The sequence below is a fragment of the Symphalangus syndactylus genome, chromosome 24 (assembly GCF_028878055.3).
Source record: "Symphalangus syndactylus isolate Jambi chromosome 24, NHGRI_mSymSyn1-v2.1_pri, whole genome shotgun sequence".
NCBI lineage: Eukaryota > Metazoa > Chordata > Mammalia > Primates > Hylobatidae > Symphalangus > Symphalangus syndactylus.
Genome location: NC_072446.2, coordinates 20,725,520 through 20,731,231, shown reverse-complemented (window position 1 = coordinate 20,731,231; position 5,712 = coordinate 20,725,520). Strand labels below are relative to the sequence as shown.

The window sequence follows — 5,712 nt, the reverse complement described above, 5'->3', positions numbered from 1 at the left end:
CGGGTTTATGGAATTGGTCACGTAGGACCAGACGCTGTCCAAACCACTTTGCTTGTATCTAATCATTTACCCCATGGGATAATTCCTTCCTTCCTTCCTTCCTTTCTTCCTTCCTTCCTTCCTTCCTTCCTCTCCTTCTTTCTTTTTCTCCTTTCTCTCTTTCTGTGTCTTTCTGTCTCTTTCTTTCTTTCTTTTTCTTTCTTTCTCTCTCTCTCTCTCTCTTTCTTTCTTTCTTTTCGACAGGGTGTCACTCCACACTCAGGCTAGAGTGCAGTGGCACAAACATGGTTCTGCAGTCTCAACCTCCTGGGCTTAAGCGGTTCTCCTGCCTCAGCCTCCCATGTAGTGGGACTACAGGCACACTACCATGCCTGGCTAATTTTTATTTTTTTTATTTTTTAGATGGAGTCTCGCTCTGTTGCCCAGGCTGCAGTGCAGTGGCACGATCTCAGCTCGCTGCAACCTCTGCCTCCCAGGTTCAAAGGATTCTTCTGCCTCAGCCTCGTGAGTAGCTGGGACTATAGGCACCCGCCACTACGTCTGGCTAATTTTTGTATTTTTAGTAGAGATGGGGTTTCACCATGTTGGCCAGGCTAGTTGCAAACTCCTGACCTCAGGTGATCTGCCTGCCTCGGCCTCCCAAAGTGCTGGGATTACAGGTGTGAGCCACCGTGCCTGGCCTAATTTTTTATTTTTATTTTTTTGAGGCAGATTCTCACTCTGTTGCCCAGGCTGGAATGCAGTGGTGCCATCTCGGCTCACTAGAACCTCCTCCTCCTCCTCCCAGGTTTAAGCCTGATTCTCCTGCCTCGCCACCCAAGTAGCTGGGATTACAGGTGCACACCACCATGCCAGGCTAATTTTTGTAGTTTTAATAGAGATGGGTCTTGCCATGTTGACCAGGCTGTTCTGAAACTCCTGACCTCAAGTGATCTGTCCACCCTGGCCTCCCAAAGTGCTAGGATTACAGGTGTGAGTCACTGAGACTGGCCTAGTTTTTCTTTTTTTTCCTTTTCTTTTTTTTTGAGACGGAGTCTCGCTCTGTCGCCCAGGCTGGAGTGGAGTGGTATGATTTCGGCTCACTGCAAGCTCTGCCTCCCGGGTTCATGCCATTCTCCTGCCTCAGCCTCCCAAGTAGCTGGGACTACAGGCACCTGCCACCATGCCCGGCTAATTTTTTGTATTTTTTAGTAGAGACCGGAATTTAGTTAGCCAGAATGGTCTCGATCTCCTGACCTCGTGATCTACCCACCTTGGCCTCCCAAAGTACTGGGATTACAGGCGTGAGCCACCGCGTCCGGCCTAGCCTAATGTTTCTGTAGAGACAATGTCTTGCCATGTTGCCAAAGCTGAACTCCTGGGCTCAAGCCATCCTCCCACCTTGGCCTGCCAAAGTGTTCGTATTCCAGGCATGAGCCACCGTGCCTGGCCCCTAAAATATTTCTATCTGTTCCTTTACAGAAAGAATGTGTCAACCTCCAGACTATATTCACATATCTCTCGGTGGAGGAAATGCTCAATAAATGTCCGATGTTACTGTGGATATTATTATCATCATTGACACCTAATTCACAGGACTTCAAAACAAGCTGGCTATGATTCCAGCCCTGGGCTGTCACGCAAAAGATGTTAAACAAATGTTGGCTGGGCGCGGTGGCTCACACCTATAATCCTAGCAGTTTGGGAGGCTGAAGAGGGTGGATCACCTGAGGTCAGGAGTTCGAGACCAGCCTGGCCAACATGACGAAACCCCATCTCTACTAAAAATACAAAAATTAGCCAGGCGTGGTGGCACAGGCCTGTAATCCCAGCTACTCGGGAGGCTGAGGCAGGAGAATCGCTTGAACCCAGGAGCAGAGGTTGCAGTGAGCTGAGATCGTGCCACTGCACTCCACCCTCGGCGAAAGAGCGAAACTCCATCTCAAAATAAATAAATAAATAACAAAAAACAAAGGTTAGCTATTGAATGAATGAGTAAGTGAATGAATGAGTGGGTAGGTAAATTGGAGGAGGATGTGAAGTGGGTGGGAGTGAGGGTGCTAGAAATCTCCATATCTTTCACCAAGGCAGAGAGCTTATCGAGGGAGGAGGAGCAGAAGCAGTGAGTTCATTTTCAGAAACGTTGCTGGAGGTGAGTTGACTAGCTCCACATAAACCCCAGGAATGATCACTGAAGCTGGGGAATTTCACCATTGTCCTCAGTATCTGACCCCCAGTGGAAAATTCCACAGCTTCACCAAAAGACCTGTATACCTCTGGAATATTTGTATAGGGAACATAAAAGAAATAAGTGTGGCATTTGGGGGACTGGGGAGAAGATTTTGAGGAGCTGGTCCTCTGAGAAGAGTTAATCAGGCAAGTCCAGTAATTATCTCGTTCCAACTACATTTGAAACACTGTGCTGGGACCCTTATGTAATTGTCCTTCCGACTCTGAGAAGTAATTTTATTATGCCCTTTTCGCATATGCAGAAACTGGGATTGGAAGAAGCTGTGCTCCGCCCCAGGGTATCGCCGCCTCCAGCACTGGGTCTAGGCTTTGCATCAACCTGTCTACTGCCGATTGGCCATTTGTGTCTTCATGCTACCCACAGGGCCCTCGAGGCTCTACCTCTGAGATTCAGCAAAGGAGGTCCTGCCTCATGGAGCTCACAGTACAGGGAGAAAGACAGACAACAAACAAGCAAACAATACACAAATAAAATAGGCTGGGCGTGGTGGCCCAGGCCTGTAATCCCAGCACTTTGGAAGGCCGAGACAGGTGGATCACTTGAGGTCAGGAGTTCGAGACCAACCATGGCCAACATGGCAAAACCCTATCTCTACTAATAATACAAAAAATTAGACGGGACTGGTGGTGAGTGTCTGTAATCCCAGCTACTGGGAGGCAGGAGAATAGCTTGAATCCAGGAGGCAGAAGTTGCAGTGAGCCAAAATTGTGCCATTGCACTCTAGCATGGATGACAGAGCAAGACTATTCTCTAAAAATAAAATAAAATAATAAAAAAATTGGCTGGGTACAGTGGCTCACACCTGTAGCACTTTGGGTGGCTGAAGCAGGCAGATCACCTGATGTCAGGAGTTCGAGACCAGCCTGGCCAACTTGATGAAACCCCAACTCTGCTAAAAATACAAAAATTAGCCGGGCGTGGTGACACGCATCTGTAATCTCAGCTACTGGGGAGGCCGAGGCATGAGAATCGCTTGAACCTGGGAGGCACAGGTTGCAATGAGCCACGATCGCACCATTGCACGATCAACTGTCTAGCACTGGGCGACAGTGCTAGACTCCATCTCAAAAAAAATTAAAATAAGAAATGCAAAATTGTTATAGGAGTTGTAAGGGAATAACAAGATAGTAGAATTAGGGAGAGACTGCAGGTGGAGGCCAGATGAGATGTTCATGGGTGACCCCTTGGAGCAGAGACCTGTAGAGCTGCAGGAAGGATGTTCTAGAAAACACCAAGGTCCCTGAGGCAGGAAGGAGCTTTGAGGCATCAAAACTGAAACTACTGTCCTTGGTGTACAGCAAAGAAAAAAAAGGTGGGAGAAGTTGAGGTTGGGGTGGGTGGGACCAGATCACAGGGGCCTTGTAGGCCCTGCCTGTGATTTGAATTTCATTCTAAGTGATGGGGGCTTTAAGCTGGGGAGGGTGGCGACCTGATTCACCCTGGAAAAGAGTGCCCTAGATGCTTGTGGAGAAGAAAATGAAGAGGGCGAGATGGAAGGCAACCTGGAGACAGACTTCAAGATGCCATTCCCCGCCTCACCCCCATCACTCCCCAGAAGCTTGGGTGAAACCACCTTCCATCTGGTCCTCCCAGTTCCTACCTCTCTAGTTGAGGGGGAGCCTAGCAAGTTGGGGTAGGGCCTGCTATATAATTAGTTAGGCCCAGTGCGAAATGAAAATAAGGACTCCAAGCCGGGCGTGGTGGCTCACACCTATAATCCCAGCACTTTGGGAGGCCGAGGTGGGTGGATTGCCTGAGCTCAGGAGTTCGAGACCAGCCTGGCCAACATGGTGAAACCCGTCTCTACTAAAAATACAAAAAATTGGCCAGGCTTGGTGGCGGGCGCCGTAGTCCCAGCTACTTGGGAGGCTGAGGCAGGAGAATCGCCTGAACTCAGGAGTCGGAGGTTGCGGTGAGCTGATACTGTGCCACTGCACTCCAGCCTGGGTGACAGAATGAGACTCCATCTCAAAAAAAAAAAAAAAGAAAGAAAAAAAGAAAATAAGGACTCCTTGCTCAAACTTATTAAGAAATGCAAGATGCGGCCGGATGCGGTGGCTCACGTCTATAATCCCAGCACTTTGGGAGGCCGAGGAGGGCGGATCACGAGATCAGGAGATTGAGACCATCCTGGCTAACACGGTGAAACCCCGTCTCTACTAAAAATACAAAAAATTAGCCGGGCGTGGTGGCTGGCACCTGTAGTCCCAGCTACTCGGGAGGCTGAGGCAGGAGAATGGCGTGAACCCAGGAGGCGGAGCTTGCAGTGAGCCGAAATCGTGCCACTGCACTCCAGCCTGAGCGACAGAGCGAGACTCCGTCTCAAAAAAAAAAAAAAAAAAAACCCAAAAAAAGAAAAAAAAAAAGAAATGCAAGATGCTGACAGCAGAGTGTTCAGCCAAGCATGATGCCCTTCTGAGCGCAGACCCCATGAAGTTGACCGTGGGGAGAAGACTTTGGACCCAATGGTTAGGGAGGCTGCTCTGAGAAGGTGACACCTGACCTCCTTCAGAGATCACGGCCTTCTTGGGCCTGATGCGGTGGCTTACACCTGTAAGCACTTTGAGAGGCCCAGGCAGGAGGATCGCTGGAGGCCAGGAGTTCAAGACCAGTCTGGGCAATATAGTGAAACCCTTGTCTCTACCACCGTACTCAGCCTACAAAAAAAATTTTAAAAATATTAGCTGGGTATGGTGGTGCATGCTTGTAGTGCCAGCTTCTTGGGAATCTGAGGTGGGAGGATCCATTGACTTCAGGAGTTCAAGGCTATGATCTCACTGCTGCGCTCCAGCCTGGGTGACAGAGCCAGCCCCTGTCTTTAAAAAAAAAAAAGCAGGCTGGGTGCAGTGGCTCATGCCTGTAATCTCAGCACTTTGGGAGGCCAAGGTGGGCGGATCAACTGAGGTCAGGAGTTCGAGATCAGCCTAGCCAACATAGTGAAACCCTGTCTCTACTAAAAATACAAAAAATTATCTGGGCGTGGTGGCGGATGCCTATAATCCTAGCTACTTGGGAGCCTGAGGCAGGAGAATCTCTTGAACCTGGGAGGCGGAGGTTGCAGTGATCCGAGATCGCACCACTGCACTCCAGCCTGGGAGACAGAGTGAAACTCCATCTCAAACAAACAAAAAAACACAGAAAGAGAGGGAGAGATTATGACAGTCTTGGTACCAGCAGATGTTGCTTTGTAATCACCAAGTGGGGAGAGGGAGTGGCAGCCTGTCTTACACACCTGGACCACAGCGCCCAACAACACTGCTCCACCCAGTCCGTAAAACCTCCCTCGGTGGCTATCTTCACCTAACATAGACACCTATTCAAAGCATCCAATGAGGTCATGTGTGTGCTACCACTTGGGAAAACGAAACTAAGAGCACTATAGGAACAATGATGAATATCATCATCATCATCATATTTAAAAAATGCTTGCATATCACACCTGTAATCCCAGCACTTTGGGAGGCCGAGGCGGGCAGATGACC

General features: G+C 49.2%; 1 pseudogene; it reads right to left on the bottom strand.

The window, feature by feature from the left end:
* Positions 1 to 1,702: 1,702 nt before the first annotated feature.
* Positions 1,703 to 4,581, bottom strand: LOC134735927 (uncharacterized; annotated as a pseudogene).
* Between the last annotated feature and the right edge of the window lie 1,131 nt (positions 4,582 to 5,712).